This window comes from Pinus tabuliformis, chromosome 8, assembly GCF_031772625.1.
Source record: "Pinus tabuliformis cultivar Carrire ecotype Pingquan chromosome 8, CPIR1, whole genome shotgun sequence".
NCBI classification, from domain to species: domain Eukaryota; kingdom Viridiplantae; phylum Streptophyta; class Pinopsida; order Pinales; family Pinaceae; genus Pinus; species Pinus tabuliformis.
Window position 1 is genome coordinate 1,223,365,392 of NC_142294.1, and position 18,575 is coordinate 1,223,383,966.

At 40.5% G+C, this 18,575-nt stretch overlaps 1 protein-coding gene across 13 annotated transcripts in view; it reads left to right on the forward strand.

The window, feature by feature from the left end:
- The window catches only part of LOC149239801 (uncharacterized), a 150,512-nt gene that overhangs the window by 119,715 nt on the left and 12,222 nt on the right, over positions 1–18,575 (forward strand). The window lies entirely within an intron of this gene.

Sequence of the window (18,575 nt, forward strand, 5' to 3'; positions counted from 1 at the left end):
TGAGTCTAAGCCTTGATTTCTTTTGTCCCTCTCAACCCATATTCTCTTATTACGATGTCTTTTTTGTTTTGTATTTCCGCTTCACATTTTCCAGAAGAGGTGCTGCTTATATTTTCTTTCACAGACTCACAGCAGGCATATTTTTTCAATCTGTGTTTTTTTTGGCGCATTTATTGGCTTACATATCGATTGATATTGATATATTTTCCCTCAATTTTTCTAATATTTTATTTCATCCGAGTATAAAGAGATACATTCTGTAAATGCTTTAAGCTTCGAGAAATATCAGAACGAAAATATACATTCTTTGCTAAGCCTGAAGAAGGCATTGATATTGATTGAAGGGTCCTGTATCTTCTCTAAAATTCAGAATTCTTCTTTTGAGGCACTTGGATCATCTTCAAAATACCGACTGTCATAAGAATCCCCATTCGAGGATGCAGAAATATCTTCGTGTAAGATATGACAATCCTTGATTTCACTTCATAACCTTGAACCCTCAGCCAACTGTAGTCCTTCCTTCCTCAAGGTGTCTGCTTCACCATTTAATTCTTTGTAGACATGTTCAAAGCACTCTGAAATAAAAATGGACAGAACGTTTGATTTCAGCTTCTACTACTGCCATTCATCCAATTAATTACTAACAACTGATGAATTTAGTAACACTTGTTTAACAGATTCTTCTCCTACAGGAAAGTAGCACAGTCTGAATTTAAAGGCTAATCGAAACTGTAATCTGAATGTCGTTTGAGCCTATAAACGGACACAGTTAGAAAACATGCACAGAACATGTAGATCACTGTCGAGAACCCCTGTTAATTCTATTCCATTATCATTGAATAAAAATCTGCATCACTAACATATCTCAGTGCAAAATGCACTGCCCCCTTCCAAGTATTAGAACTTGTGTTTTGTGGCAACCTGATGAACTTGCCTAGGCTGCACCATGTACTGAAAGTGTTGACTGCAAAACAAATGTTAGGCCTTGTGTTAACTAAGTACATGAGGAAACCTATCAATTCCCTTTATACAAATGTTCATCAAATCTGAATTAGAATCAGCAAAGTACAATGGATTTACTACCACAGGGGAGTAGCCATGGGTTTGCAGTACATCATTTGAAATCTCATCAGAATTTCTATTGCATACACTGGAGTAGCCATGGGTTTGCAGTCCATCATTTGAAATCTTCTAAGAATTTCAATTACATACTTTTTCTGTCCAAGGAACACTTCACCTGCACTTTGCTACACCCCTAGAGCCAGCAAGTAGTGCTTCAAGTCATGACAAATTCTCTTGCCAATTTTGCCCTGCACCAGTTTGTGGATTCCTTTTAACTTCCTGTGAGTGTAAGATTGTCTACATATGGGACTAAAACAAGCAGATTAGAATGATCTACCAAATTGTAAAAATTAGAATCTGCATCTGTCTCAGTGAAACCCAAATCTGAAAGTTACTCATCGATCTTGGAGTGTCATGCAAATGGTGCCTGTTTCAACTCATAAAGGGCCTACTTCAACTTGTAAACATGGGTCTCAAGCCTATTCACCTAAAAGCCTCTTGGTTGGTTTATTCATATAACTCCTTAATCAACCTATTAAGAAATGTTGTCTTTACATAAATTTGATATAAAATCCAATGGAAGATTGTTGTGAAAGACATAGTAAATCTGATAGAGGTATATTTAGTAACAAGAGCAAAAGTCTCCTCATAGTCAACTCCTTTTTAATGGGAGAACTGTCCAGCCACAAACCGAGCTTTGAAGTTTTATATGCTGCTATCTGGTGCATGCTTAACCATGCATGATTGTTGTAAGAAAAACTAGAGTCAAATATTGACTTCTCCACTAGTCTAGGCACTATCTCCTACCCATCATTCTTTAGGAGGAGATGTATTCCTCCATCATGGCATTTTGTAGTACTTGCTTCCTTACTGCCGTTACTAGAAGGTTTTGTTTCAATAATGAAAGATATCAGTGCAACATAACTAGGGAACTTTTTAGGAGGGTGGCTTATTTGAAGGGAAGTAGTTGGAGCACCAACTTACTCTGTTGCCTCTTTTAATGTCTAGATTAGCCATCTAGGCTTTCTAGCTGAACTTGAAGGTAAAGAGGCACCCCTTGCACTTCCAAAAGCTTGCTGATCTAAGTATGCATTTCATGATCTTTTTGATTTCTGCAGATCTGTTTTTGGGATACCAAGCTCTTCTGCCTCCATTGTCACTATTGGAGGTTCTTGAGACTTAGAGGACCATGCATTTTCTTCAAACTTGGTATCTCTGCTCACAACTACTTTATGTTGAGATGGAATGTATATTCTATAAGCTTTTGAGGTTTCACTCTAACCTACAAAAATGCCCTTCAAACTAGAAGGTTCCAACTTGGTCCTTTTCCCATCTGGAATATGAATGTAGATAGGACAACTGAAAAACTCAAAGATGTGTTACTTGAGGCTTTTGAATTCCTCCAGTCTTATCCTTCAAAATTTTGTGAGGATACCTATTCAAAATATAGACAATGAAGAGACATGTTTATACACAGAGACACATGAGCAGAACTAGATCATGAATCAAGGCCCCAAACTACTGAGGGTTGTAGGGAACTATCAACATTTTCTTGATTCTTGATTTCATGCAAAAGGTATCAAACTCCTTTGGTTTTTGTGAATTAAGTCTAGGATTTGCTAGAAGAATCATCAATAAAATATTCATAGTAAATGTTACTTGATAAGGAAGTTGAAGAGATGGGCCCACATACATTTGAGTTGATTAGGCCAGAAACCTAAGTTACCAGAAAACAGATACGGGAACGGATACGGGTACGGGGTTTGAAACGGATACGGCAAATTTTCAAAAAATCTGGATACGATACGGCAGGAAACGGCACATAATAAATATATAATATATATATATATATATATATATATATATATATATATATATATATATATATGTATGTATATATATATATATATATATATATATATATATATATATATATATATATATATATATATATATATATATATATATATATATATATATATATATATATATATATATATTAAAAATAAAAAATTCATATTTCCATTCATATTTCAGAATCTAGATTATCTGTATCATCTATGATCTATCATGATTCATGATTGATCATCATCAATTCAAGTTTCAACATATGCCATATTGAAGCAACGTTTCAGTGTTCACTCTCCAAAGAGGCAGAGATTACCTTCTCATATCAAGCCAAGGGTTCCTTTTTTGCTGGCTAAATATATCTTGTTATCTGGGCCGAGTTTACCTCTTATTACTTGCTAGTCGAGTTTGCTGCTTTGTGGGCTGAGTTCTGCCATTTTAAATGGGCTGAGTTTTGTCCTTTTGAGGACCCAGTTCCAGTCTATTTCCGGAGTTCAAGATGCTACTAAAAAGGGGGTTTAGTCCCCTCTTGTTGTGCCATTCAAGCTGCCCAAGACCTCTGTTATTGGTGGCTGAAGATTTGTTTGGAAGAACTGTGGGTAATATTTGATATCAGTCTTGCGTTTTTTGAATCTATCTTGTGCTAGACCAAAACAGTTCCAGTAAAAACTTAAAAGCCAAGGGAGGCAGTCTTGCTTGTGTCTGCCTGTATCATGTCAACTATGTTCCAACTTCCAAGATGAAGATAATGTTCCAACTTGCCGAAAATGCTTTTTTTTCACCAAAAATGTTTCACGATTTTTGAAAAACCTTTTAAATTTTCTAAATACTTCTCAAAATTTCCTGAAAACGTTTTCATTTTTTTAAAACTGCAAGTTTTTTCGACAAAAACGCCTCAAAAACGGCTGAAAAAAAACTTCCCGTTTCCAGAAAAAAAAACGGTAAAAAAACGTTTTTCCGACGTTTTTCCGGCGTTTCGTACGTGGATCCGAATCCGAAACGGGAAAACGCCGTTTTGGGGTTGGAGGTAGCCGTTTCCGGCAACTTAGTCAGAAACCCCTCTTGACCTATGTTTAATGCCAGGAAAACATCCTTTACATGCTGGCCAAGTGCACAACCTTTGCACACTCCTTTCTTCTTAGCCTTGAAGATTGGCAATGCCCACACCATGTTTTTCAAGATTGGCAACATTCACTAGTGCAAGTGACCTAGTCTCTTTTGTCAAAGCTCACACATGTTGTCACTATCATACCCTAAAGTTCTTATAGGATTCCCTTGCAATTTAGGATGAGGACTTGTTGATCTTCAAAGTTAGCCATATATGTAGGATCTATCATCACTGAAATTGGAAAGAGATTTTTAGTTAAGCTAGGTACATACAAAACATCATTAACTTAGTAAGCTTAAGGATATCACTTGATGGATCCCACTCTTGCAACTGGATATGTGGCATCATCACCAAGTTCTACTAAAGTTACTCTTGTTAGAGGTTGTATGTTTGCAGGCTCCACTGTCCACATACCAGTCCACATCAGACATGATGTCAGATGACAGGCATGAGACCATTGAGAAGTGTATCTCGAGATTGGATGAAAGCTCATCCACTTGAGCTGATGCTTTTGTACTCTTTACAAGTTGCTTTCCCTTCCCCTTCTTTTGATGACATTGGAAGCGAAGTGCCCAAACATTTGACACTTGAAGCACTTGATGTGGCTCAAGTCCTTCCTTCCCTGGTTACAAGAACCTGGCTTCTCTTTCTTCCATTTTTAACCCTTCTTAGTTCCTCTTTTCTTGTTTCCCTTCTTCATCTTACTAATGGGGACAACATTCTGCTCCTTCTAGTTGAAGTCATTCCATAGCCTCTTCAAAATGGGAAGTTTTAACTTTTTTTTGGCCTAGATGTCATAGCCAAAAAGTTTCCAAAAAGAACAGGACCTATTCAATGCAATGAGTACTAGCTTTTCACCCTTCACCTCCTCTCAATTGCTGCAAGCTGATCATGGAGATCAATAATCTTCATTAAGTAGGAAACTACAATATCCTTTTACTCATTTGCAGGGATTAAGCTTATTTCTTAGCAATGTCTTCTGTTTGTTGTTCTCACTCTGATAGAGTGACTAGAGCATCAAACATGTACTTTATTGTGGTCTTTTTGGTGATGTGAGGGATCTAATGATCCTTCATAGATTTTAGTATGACTCACTTGACCTTGGCCATCTTCTTTTTATGATTTACTAATTACACAGGTTTGGGAGGCTCTACAACCAGTTTCTCAATGAAGTTAGACAAATCCTACTCCAACAATATCTTTGTGCCTAGAGGCGCTCACCAGCCTGGTATGGAAGAGATGTTGTAATGTCGTGTCTTGATATGTAAACATTTTGACTCAGTCAAATTGCATAAAATGGAAATGAAATAAAATTAAAAAAAAATAAAATAAAAAATAAAATTAATAATTAAAATAAACTTGAGGTAAAATAGTCAATTTATTGTTGGTGGTTTTGACAACCCATGGTTTTGCTAATGGTATTCTTATGTAAGAATAATTTCTCACTCTAGATCCATCTTAACTCCAGATCTATCGAGTGTCGAGAGGGATCAAATCTATTGAGGTGCAAACCTCTTTTAGAGTGAAAAAAAATCTGATCCCGCCAAATGCTTGGAAGATCTGTAGTTAAGATGGATGCAGGCTGGTTACCTGAGACTTCCCTAGGATGAAGTTAAGAGGGACCTTCCAATCTGTCCATGTATTTGAGATTGACTGTAGCCATACTACTGCATTGGAATATCGCCTAAACGAAAGTTAAGACAGATCAACAGCCTAACAAAGAACCCGACAACTTGAAACTTCACTGTGCTTTTCTCAAGCATGGATCACAGCATCCGATCCCTGGAGCCTCCTGACAGCTCCCTTTCATAGGTAGCAGTCCTACTATCTATTCAAGGATTTTTAGAATGTTTCAACAAACCTTTCTCTGATACCATTATGAATTTTTGTCTAACTCATTGTAAACAGATTCTTCTTCTAGTGGAAACTAACACTGTCTAAATTTAAAGGCTAATCAAAACTGCAATCTGAATCTCACTAAAATCTACAAACACAGTTGGAATACATACATTGGAACACACAGATCAATGTCAAAAACACCTGTTACTGCTATTCCAATACTGCTGAATAAAAATATGCTAGAAAGGATTTTGTGTAAGAACTGAAACTAACCCTATTACAGATCCATACTCTCACTCTTTCTTATAAGTGACACCTAGGGTTTATAAAAATAGATATATTACTTAGATCTCTGGATCTGTGCTCTATCTAACTGATAAAAAATGAATTCAGAAAGACTGAAAAATAAAACAGAACTGACTCATCTAACTTTAGCACTTTATCTTTAACCTGAAGTATAATGATAAAATTATCTTATTCTTTTTATGGCTGGTCCATACATGCATGTGTGTGCCCTTATTGCTGGAATAGTAAAATTTGTGATGTGCTCCTATTGTCTATTTATTGCTGCATTCTCACCAACAGATCATTATGCTGTTTGGAATTTAATGCTGCATGGATTTGTGTAATGCTGCTGTAATATAAGGTGCCCAGATCTGCCATGTGTGCTCCAACCTAGTAGAAGATGATCTGGGGTACACTATCTAACAACAATGAGCCAAAAAACACTGGTATTTTTTTAAATGCCACTGTGGGCTGCTAGCTTTTAGAGTATTGTTAGGGAAATAAGCTCGGTGTAGTTATTTGATCCTCACCTAAATCTGTTTTAAATCTGATACAGTGAGAGTTATTGAGATAGAGAACACGTATGACTTCCCTTTTTTGGGGGGTACCTTGACTAGCTCCATCAAAGTAATCCCCATGTTCCAGATTTGTCCATAGGAGCACGAATCAACTTTTTTTGTGTTGGGGTTGATGAAAAAGCTTTGAAGTTTGAGAAGATTGACTGACCTTGGAAGGCACATTGAAAGAGTTATATACCTGTCTTCAAAGATTTCAACATTTCTATCTTTCTAGATTCCCCATGATACTATTAGAGGAAGGCCTTTGAGGACTGAGTTTTGCTACCACTTTTTAGAGCACTCTTCAGCATAACCTCCTTGTCCACAGTCCTTTATCCTTGTCAAACCATCCGGATTTCCTTTATTAAGGACAGAATATCAGTAAGTGGTCTATGTTCTTTTCAACTCTTTTACACATGATACATTTGCTTGGACTTGATCCATTTCTTCTCTTAAGAACTTCCTATGTGGGTGCTCTATTTAAGATTGCCAACTGCATGTAAATAATGAACTTTTGAAAGGTTCTTATCCAGATGCACTTCCACCATGAGAGTGTGCATTCTGGTCTGTCCAGGGTACACGATTCTTATCCTAACTTTGGAGTGTAAATCCCTAAGGCTGGATTTTAGACCAGAAATGTTCATCATCAGAGTCTTTTATATAGGCATGGCACACTTTTGATTTGTTTATAAATCCTTTTGATTGAATATTTTCTTGGCCTTTGAGTCGTCTCTCTGTTCAGCGCTATTCCAATCCTGCTGACAAATGGAGGAGTTTCCTGGTCCAGCTGCCTGGTCTAGATTGAAGAGAGTTTATCACTGCTTCTGGCAGCTTGTACTCAGCTCCACTGCTTATCCATGCGTCTATACTGATCTTCGCCTTAGCCTCATTGCAAACCTTCCATGCCAGCAATCTGCCTATTAAAGGGAATGTTATAGTCAGTACTTTCAATAATATGGATGCATTGTTGATTGACTTGTTTGGGTTTCCAATCCAGTCTTCTGCTGAATTGGGCTCAATATATCTCTGAATGTGAATCTGATTCCAAAGGTCCTCTTTTGATATTAGTCTCCACATACACTTGGCTTTTAGGGCTTTCCCGAAGGAATGATATTCGATATGTAATGCATGTGGGCTTTTTTGTATACCTTTGTTTTCTTAGCAAAATATAGTCTTATATTATAAAAAACAGATCAAGTACTGTAATTGCTTTCTCTTTGCATCCATGCTAGAAGAGCCAACATATCAGATTGGGCATCATATTTGGAATGTCTCATGTCATTCTAAGGACAAAATCCACAACAGTGATAAGATTCAATGTTTGCTTTTATTTTTATTGTGCTCTTTCCAGCTTTGTGGCTGGAATGTGTTGTAGGTCCAATTGAATCTGTATTGAGTTCAACCTGATTGTACAATGTATTTTTCTAACTTTCTACAAACGTGTTGTTTATATCTAGTATAAGCAGATGGGGGATAGACTCATGGAGTACTAGGCTTGTGCAGTTACATCCTGTAATTAATCTATTAAGATTGGTTCTGGTCTCCTTAAGTCCATATCCAGATGGGTCATGAGGGGAATGCAGAAGTTGATTTTGTATTCTTATCGGCACTGGGTCATAGATCCCACGATCCTTCATTTAATGTCTAGTTTTTGTCAATAATTAGGTTCTGTTCTTTAGATACTCCAATCTTTAGTTCTAACTTTTAATGTTTAGTGTTCTTTTATGGTGATTATTTTTTAGTATTTAGATCCTGTAATGATCCTTCTACTATGATTGGTTCTTTTAAAATTCTTTTCTAAATCCTTTTCTAAATCCTTGATGTCAAAGGAACACAATTTCGTTATCGATTCAGGCAAGTCTTTGTTCATTGGAATTAAAAACATTTTACGGAAATGAGAGTGCTACCAGGAAAAAATTTAGATAATACAGTTCTGTAGTTTGATGCTACAACAAATTTTGTTTGGGAGTAGTCTACCTAGGCGGTAGAATGGCCCGGTTTCCGGTGCCGCTCGGAAAAATCTCCGACTCCGGCCACCGGTAATTTCTCCGCTCCGCCCAGCTCCGCCACCCTTAGCGACCTTCGCCCAGCTCGGCCACCGTCGAACACTGACAGGTTCTGACATACATTCTGATTTCCATAGCGTCTTGCCGCCGGGAAGTGGAATTTGAATTTGGAAACAACCCGCCTTTTGCTCCCTCACCAATTCGACCCAGCATCCCTTGCAGTTCACCAGGTAACCAGATCATTTTGGAAAACCGGCTCCGCTTTCTGCCCTATACTTTCTACGCTGTAGGGATCAGTTGCGTGCTCAACGTTTGGGGTTTAGAAAATTTACTCGCGGGACAATTTGCATTCGATTCTCTTGAAAAATGTACTCTGCGTTGTAATAGCTCTCTCCATCGATAAATGTTTGCAATCGGAACATACACAAACATGACATCGGCCAATATGTGCAGACGATATGTTCAATTGCTTATCCCCTTCCTCGCGCAGGGTACTCTTCTTATTTGGAAATAAGTGTTGAAAAGTGTGCAACGAGAAATGCTTGTTGAGAATACAACAAGATGATGGAGCTTAGTGAAAAGAGTCGCCTTCACTAAGTGGGCCCGCAGGCTATTTTTGGCGCAAGTCTATTTTTAGACATATGGATCATGTCTATGTTTATGGATGATTGATCAAGTTGGGAAAAATAGATGGACTTCTATTTTTGATGAAAGTGTGAGTGATCACAGTGTGAGTGATCAAAGTCTATTTTTAGACTGGCTGTCAAAAATAGAAAAGTCAAATATTATTATCTCACAATAATATTTGGACTATAAACTTGATCTTATTCTCTTGGAGCACTTCAGTTTGAGCTACAGAGGTGGCACATGCAGCTGTCAGAAGGAAATACGCTTTTCTTATGAGTCAGTTGAGTTGTTGCATGCATGACTTCAGTTAGAACTCAAGTGAGTTGAGTTTAGTGGACTGGAGGTACAGTTGATGGAGTTGTGTTCAGTTTGACTTAGTTAAACTAGTTGTAGTTAGTCTAACTGCAGATAGACTAATGATGAGTTGTTAAACTAATTATTAACTCATAATACAACTAAAGAATACATCAGTTAACTCAGTTGCATGTCAGTGCATGTTCAGTTCAACAGGGACAAGTGGTAGAGAATCAGATTGCTATCAGTTGTGACTATAGTTGTGCATCAGATCTTGCACAATCAAGGGATTGAGTATGCCAATGAGTTTGCTCACGTATTTGGCCCACATTTTAGCCTTTGCTCACGTATTTGGCCCACATTTTAGCCTTTTCTCACGTCTACAAAGAGTGAGTGACTATTTTGCAGGTGAAAATCGAGTTTGGTGAGCCATTCTCATCAGTTCTTGAGCAGGTATTGAGCAGTGGAGGCAGGCAAGCAGCGGGGGAGATTTGGAGATCAGATCTGAGTTGTATTGTGTGTAACAGGTGGAGCTGGTACTGGATTGCTTGTGATAAGCATTGTACTTTGTAATGTTACATGATTCAATCAATATAATATACAGATAGTGTGGGGTTTTTAGCGAGATGCTTTCCCCGGGATACATACTGTGTTAATGAGTTTGATTGATGCTTCTATGTGTGCCTGTGAATGTTTCTGCTTCTGTAAATTGATGATCAACGTAGAGGAGATTATGTATTATACATGTTCCGCTTATAATTGTATGATCAGGATAATCTCTGTGAATATGTGTTAAATTATTCAAAATTTCTACATGGTATCGGAGCTAGATAATTGTAGAAAAAGTTTCTACATGGTATCAGAGCTAGTTGATTTGTAGAAGAAGTTCTACATGGTATCAGAGCTAGATGATTTGTAGAAAAAGTTTCTACATGGTATCGGAGCTGCTTGATTTGTAGAAGAGATTTTTACAGGATATCAAGCGAGGATTGATCATCAGATCTACTATTCAGGAAGTGTTTACATTCTATTTCTCTAGGCAGAGCCTGTAATTGGGCCAGGTAGCCTCTGGATTCATCCTTCCTTTGGAAGGTGAAATATCCGGTGAAAGCCCATACAATCAATCTCTGTACGAGAAATATTGTGTTCTCACGAATTCTAGATCGGAAGCAGTTGAGTTTTGAGCTGGTGGAATTCAAATTTAATTCCAAAGCAAGGGCAAAACTCAGAAACATTCAGTGTGAGAATGGAGACAGTATGCCCCAGTATCTCACGAAGTTCACCCAATGCCGGGATGAGCTGGGAAGTGTGGGGGTGACTGTCGGATGAGGATGGTGAGTCTAGCACTTCTTGACCTTCCTAAGAGTTGGCATAGCTACCAGGACTCGGTGAATGGAAGGGAGAAACTGCCAAATTGGGAACGACCATGGTCGGATTTGATGCAGGAGGAGATCAGGCGGAGCACCAGAGATGGTTCTTCATCCATGCAGGATGAGGAGAACTGTGCCTTAGCGAGTAAGGCGAAGAAGGGGAAGGGGAAGGTTTCTCTTTCCGAATCCAGTTCTTCCAATGATGGGAAGAAGGTTGACAAGGCGAAGGTGAGATGCTTTCGTTGTCATGAGTTGGGTCATTATGCTACTAATTTCCCAAAGAAGAAGTCCAAGAAGGGATCCGGGGAAGGATCTGAAGGTGAGGCAGCCTCACTTGCTTCACAGTTTGAGTTGGACTTCACACTCTTCGCATGCATGGTTTCATCCATGATGGGAAGTGGTTGATTTCTTGACAGTGGAGCTTCTTTCCACATGACCGGTGACAAAAGTTTGTTCAGTACTTTGGAGGAGAAAGATCTCCAGATACTCATAGGGATGGGTAATGATGAGAAGTATAGTGTCTCAGGTGTAGGCACGGTTATTTTTCAGAGGGAGCATGGAGCTCGCCTTACCTTGACCGATGTCAAGTATGTACTTGGACTGAAGAGAAACTTGGTGTCGATCGCGATGCTGGAAGACAGAGGCTATGATGTAGTCTTCAGTAAGGGAAAGGTTTTCCTTAGACACATCATCACCAGACAGGTGAAGAAGATTGGTTCACGGGTCAAGAACCTGTATGCTCTTGAGGTTCAAGATGCATGCAAAGCCTTGAGCAGCAAGGAAACTGATGGAGACTTGGTGGTTGAGAGGGAGCGTATATTACCTCTCAACATGCAGAGCCAGAAGAAGTCTCTGACGATTGTGGAGGAGCCACGATTGGTGCAACAGCTTCAGGAGGTTGTGGAGGAGCCACAACAAGGAAAGCTGAAAGGAGATCGAGTAGAGACATCTACTCATCCAGAGACCTCCAGTAGGTGGAAACTTCAAGCCAGGTGGGCTGAGGGATCGCATGCAGCCATACCTCCAGGTAGGAGGTGGGGTGATGTGGATTGATTGTCCCAAGGAGGAGGGGCAAGATCCTTGAGGTACCCAACCTCTTGGATGAGACCTTGCTACGGGAGCCCCGATGTGTAGTAGCAGGAAATGACTGATTGGGTAGAGACAGATGCGGATGGAGCGGCAGAGAGAGCGACAGTGCAGGGAATCCCAGGACAACGCATAGCTAGCAGGCTACAGCAATGCGAGAGGCACAAGTGTTTTGCATAGTGCTAGGTGGCACAAAGAGGTGCAATGGTGCGAGATGCATGGAGATTTTGCAGTAGCGCAGATGTCAGAGAGGGAGCACTTGTCAGCAGCAGGTAGAGCTTCAGCATCAGAGGGTGTTTCTATCCCAACAGGGAGGTCAGTTGGGAGGTGCAGTGCGGATGCAATGCTGGGAGATAGAACCAGCAGCAGCACGGATGCAGTCAGAGATCAAAGTGACAGAGGCTAGAGTAGTCAGATACTGAAGAGCACAGAGATGCAGAGTTTCAGTCGACAGAGGCAATAGTAGTCAGAGACTTTGATGACAGAGCAAGTGGACCAGCCAGATGTGTTGCATGGAGAACATTCCAGAGTTACAGGATCGGGTTTGAGAGGAAGCCTTTCTTGTTGAGAGGGAGTGTTGAAAAGTGCGCAACAAGAAATGCTTGTTGAGAATACAACAAGATGATGGAGCTTAGTGAAAAGAGTCGCCTTCACTAAGTGGGCCCGCAGGCTATTTTTGGCGCAAGTCTATTTTTAGACATATGGATCATGTCTATGTTTATGGATGATTGATCAAGTTGGGAAAAATAGATGGACTTCTATTTTTGATGAAAGTGTGAGTGATCACAGTGTGAGTGATCAAAGTCTATTTTTAGACTGGCTGTCAAAAATAGAAAAGTCAAATATTATTATCTCACAATAATATTTGGACTATAAACTTGATCTTATTCTCTTGGAGCACTTCAGTTTGAGCTACAGAGGTGGCACATGCAGCTGTCAGAAGGAAATACGCTTTTCTTATGAGTCAGTTGAGTTGTTGCATGCATGACTTCAGTTAGAACTCAAGTGAGTTGAGTTTAGTGGACTGGAGGTACAGTTGATGGAGTTGTGTTCAGTTTGACTTAGTTAAACTAGTTGTAGTTAGTCTAACTGCAGATAGACTAATGATGAGTTGTTAAACTAATTATTAACTCATAATACAACTAAAGAATACATCAGTTAACTCAGTTGCATGTCAGTGCATGTTCAGTTCAACAGGGACAAGTGGTAGAGAATCAGATTGCTATCAGTTGTGACTATAGTTGTGCATCAGATCTTATACAATCAAGGGATTGAGTATGCCAATGAGTTTGCTCACGTATTTGGCCCACATTTTAGCCTTTGCTCACGTATTTGGCCCACATTTTAGCCTTTTCTCACGTCCACAAAGAGTGAGTGACTATTTTGCAGGTGAAAATCGAGTTTGGTGAGCCATTCTCATCAGTTCTTGAGCAGGTATTGAGCAGTGGAGGCAGGCAAGCAGCGGGGGAGATTTGGAGATCAGATCTGAGCTGTGTTGTGTGTAACAGGTGGAGCTGGTACTGGATTGCTTGTGATAAGCATTGTACTTTGTAATGTTACATGATTCAATCAATATAATATACAGATAGTGTGGGGTTTTTAGCGAGATGCTTTCCCCGGGATACATACTGTGTTAATGAGTTTGATTGATGCTTCTATGTGTGCCTGTGAATGTTTCTGCTTCTGTAAATTGATGATCAACGTAGAGGAGATTATGTATTATACATGTTCCGCTTATAATTGTATGATCAGGATAATCTCTGTGAATATGTGTTAAATTATTCAAAATTTCTACATGGTATCGGAGCTAGATAATTGTAGAAAAAGTTTCTACATGGTATCAGAGCTAGTTGATTTGTAGAAGAAGTTCTACATGGTATCAGAGCTAGATGATTTGTAGAAAAAGTTTCTACATGGTATCAGAGCTGCTTGATTTGTAGAAGAGATTTTTACAGGATATCAAGCGAGGATTGATCATCAGATCTACTATTCAGGAAGTGTTTACATTCTATTTCTCTAGGCAGAGCCTGTAATCGGGCCAGGTAGCCTCTGGATTCATCCTTCCTTTGGAAGTTGAAATATCCGGTGAAAGCCCATACAGTCAATCTCTGTACGAGAAATATTGTGTTCTCACAAATTCTAGATCGGAAGCAGTTGAGTTTTGAGCTGGTGGAATTCAAATTTAATTCCAAAGCAAGGGCAAAACTCAGAAACATTCAGTGTGAGAATGGAGACAGTATGCCCCAGTATCTCATGAAGTTCACCCAATGCCAGGATGAGCTGGGAAGTGTGGGGGTGACTGTCGGATGAGGATGGTGAGTCTAGCACTTCTTGACCTTCCTAAGAGTTGGCATAGCTACCAGGACTCGGTGAATGGAAGGGAGAAACTGCCGAATTGGGAACGACCATGGTCGGATTTGATGCAGGAGGAGATTAGGCGGAGCACCAGAGATGGTTCTTCATCCATGCAGGATGAGGAGAACTGTGCTTTAGCGAGTAAGGCGAAGAAGGGGAAGGGGAAGGTTTCTCTTTCCGAATCCAGTTCTTCCAATGATGGGAAGAAGGTTGACAAGGCGAAGGTGAGATGCTTTCGTTGTCATGAGTTGGGTCATTATGCTACTAATTTCCCAAAGAAGAAGTCCAAGAAGGGATCCGGGGAAGGATCTGAAGGTGAGGCAGCCTCACTTGCTTCACAGTTTGAGTTGGACTTCACACTCTTCGCATGCATGGTTTCATCCATGATGGGAAGTGGTTGGTTTCTTGACAGTGGAGCTTCTTTCCACTTGACCGATGACAAAAGTTTGTTCAGTACTTTGGAGGAGAAAGATCTCCAGATACTCATAGGGATGGGTAATGATGAGAAGTATAGTGTCTCAGGTGTAGGCACGATTATTTTTCAGAGGGAGCATGGAGCTCGCCTTACCTTGACCGATGTCAAGTATGTACCAGGACTGAAGAGAAACTTGGTGTCGATCGCGATGCTGGAAGACAGAGGCTATGATGTAGTCTTCAGTAAGGGAAAGGTTTTCCTTAGACACATCATCACCAGATAGGTGAAGAAGATTGGTTCACGGGTCAAGAACCTGTATGCTCTTGAGGTTCAAGATGCATGCAAAGCCTTGAGCAGCAAGGCAACTGATGGAGACTTGGTGGTTGAGAGGGAGTGTATATTACCTCTCAACATGCAGAGCCAGAAGAAATCTCTGACGATTGTGGAGGAGCCACGATTGGTGCAGCAGCTTCAGGAGGTTGTGGAGGAGCCACAACAAGGAAAGCTGAAAGGAGATCGAGTAGAGACATCTACTCATCCAGAGACCTCCAGTAGGGGGAAACTTCAAGCCAGGTGGGCTGAGGGATCGCATGCAGCCATACCTCCAGGTAGGAGGTGGGGTGATGTGGATTGATTGTCCCAAGGAGGAGGGGCAGGATCCTTGAGGTACCCACCCTCTTGGATGAGACCTTGCTACGGGAGCCCCGATGTGTAGTAGCAGGAACTGACTGATTGGGTAGAGACAGATGCGGATGGAGCGGCAGAGAGAGCGACAGTGCAGGGAATCCCAGGACAACGCATAGCTAGCAGGCTGCAGCAATGCGAGAGGCACAAGTGTTTTGCATAGTGCTAGGTGGCACAGAGAGGTGCAATGGTGCGAGATGCATGGAGATGTTGCAGTAGCGCAGATGTCAGAGAGGGAGTAGTTGTCAGCAGCAGGTAGAGCTTCAGCATCAGAGGGTGTTTCTATCCCAACAGGGAGGTCAGTTGGGAGGTGCAGTGCGGATGCAATGCTGGGAGATAGAACCAGCAGCAGCACGGATGCAGTCAGAGATCAAAGTGACAGAGGCTAGAGTAGTCAGATACTGAAGAGCACAGAGATGCAGAGTTTCAGTCGACAGAGGCAATAGCAGTCAGAGACTTTGATGACAGAGCAAGTGGACCAGCCAGATGTGTTGCATGGAGAACATTCCAGAGTTACAGGATCGGGTTTGAGAGGAAGCCTTTCTTGTTGAGAGGGAGTGTTGAAAAGTGTGCAACAAGAAATACTTGTTGAGAATACAACAAGATGATGGAGCTTAGTGAAAAGAGTCGCCTTCACTAAGTGGGCCCGCAGGCTATTTTTGGCGCAAGTCTATTTTTAGACATATGGATCATGTCTATGTTTATGGATGATTGATCAAGTTGGGAAAAATAGATGGACTTCTATTTTTGATGAAAGTGTCAGTGATCACAGTGTGAGTGATCAAAGTCTATTTTTAGACTGGCTGTCAAAAATAGAAAAGTCAAATATTATTATCTCACAATAATATTTGGACTATAAACTTGATCTTATTCTCTTGGAGCACTTCAGTTTGAGCTACAAAGGTGGCACATGCAGCTGTCAGAAGGAAATACGCTTTTCTTATGAGTCAGTTGAGTTGTTGCATGCATGACTTCAGTTAGAACTCAAGTGAGTTGAGTTTAGTGGACTGGAGGTACAGTTGATGGAGTTGTGTTCAATTTGACTTAGTTAAACTAGTTGTAGTTAGTCTAACTGCAGATAGACTAATGATGAGTTGTTAAACTAATTATTAACTCATAATACAACTAAAGAATACATCAGTTAACTCAGTTGCATGTCAGTGCATGTTCAGTTCAACAGGGACAAGTGGTAGAGAATCAGATTGCTATCAGTTGTGACTATAGTTGTGCATCAGATCTTGCACAATCAAGGGATTGAGTATGCCAATGAGTTTGCTCACGTATTTGGCCCACATTTTAGCCTTTGCTCACGTATTTGGCCCACATTTTATCCTTTTCTCACGTCCACAAAGAGTGAGTGACTATTTTGCAGGTGAAAATCGAGTTTGGTGAGCCATTCTCATCAGTTCTTGAGCAGGTATTGAGCAGTGGAGGTAGGCAAGCAGCGGGGGAGATTTGGAGATCAGATTTGAGCTGTATTGTGTGTAACAGGTGGAGCTGGTACTGGATTGCTTGTGATAAGCATTGTACTTTGTAATGTTACATGATTCAATCAATATAATATACATATAGTGTGGGGTTTTTAGCGAGATGCTTTCCCCGGGATACATACTATGTTAATGAGTTTGATTGATGCTTCTATGTGTGCCTGTGAATGTTTCTGCTTCTGTAAATTGATGATCAACGTAGAGGAGATTATGTATTATACATGTTCCGCTTATAATTGTATGATCAGGATAATCTCTGTGAATATGTGTTAAATTATTCAAAATTTCTACATGGTATCGGAGCTAGATAATTGTAGAAAAAGTTTTTACATGGTATCAGAGCTAGTTGATTTGTAGAAGAAGTTCTACATGGTATCAGAGCTAGATGATTTGTAGAAAAATTTTCTACATGGTATCGGAGCTGCCTGATTTGTAGAAGAGATTTTTACAGGATATCAAGCGAGGATTGATCATCAGATCTACTATTCAGGAAGTGTTTACATTCTATTTCTCTAGGCAGAGCCTGTAATCGGGCCAGGTAGCCTCTGGATTCATCCTTCCTTTGGAAGGTGAAATATCCGGTGAAAACCCATACAGTCAATCTCTATACGAGAAATATTGTGTTCTCACGAATTCTAGATCGGAAGTAGTTGAGTTTTGAGCTGGTGGAATTCAAATTTAATTCCAAAGCAAGGGCAAAACTCAGAAACATTCAGTGTGAGAATGGAGACAGTATGCCCCAGTATCTCACGAAGTTCACCCAATGCCGGGATGAGCTGGGAAGTGTGGGGGTGACTGTCGGATGAGGATGGTGAGTCTAGCACTTCTTGACCTTCCTAAGAGTTGGCATAGCTACCAGGACTCGGTGAATGGAAGGGAGAAACTGCCAAATTGGGAACGACCATGGTCAGATTTGATGCAGGAGGAGATCAGGCGGAGCACCAGAGATGGTTCTTCATCCATGCAGGATGAGGAGAACTGTGCCTTAGCGAGTAAGGCGAAGAAGGGGAAGGGGAAGGTTTCTCTTTCCGAATCCAGTTCTTCCAATGATGGGAAGAAGGTTGACAAGGCGAAGGTGAGATGCTTTCGTTGTCATGAGTTGGGTCATTATGCTACTAATTTCCCAAAGAAGAAGTCCAAGAAGGGATCCGGGGAAGGATATGAAGGTGAGGCAGCCTCACTTGCTTCACAGTTTGAGTTGGACTTCATACTCTTCGCATGCATGGTTTCATCCATGATGGGAAGTGGTTGGTTTCTTGACAGTGGAGCTTCTTTCCACATGACCGGTGACAAAAGTTTGTTCAGTACTTTGGAGGAGAAAGATCTCCAGATACTCATAGGGATGGGTAATGATGAGAAGTATAGTGTCTCAGGTGTAGGCACGATTATTTTTCAGAGGGAGCATGGAGCTCGCCTTACCTTGACCGATGTCAAGTATGTACCAGGACTGAAGAGAAACTTGGTGTCGATCGCGATGCTGGAAGACAGAGGCTATGATGTAGTCTTCAGTAAGGGAAAGGTTTTCCTTAGACACATCATCACCAGACAGGTG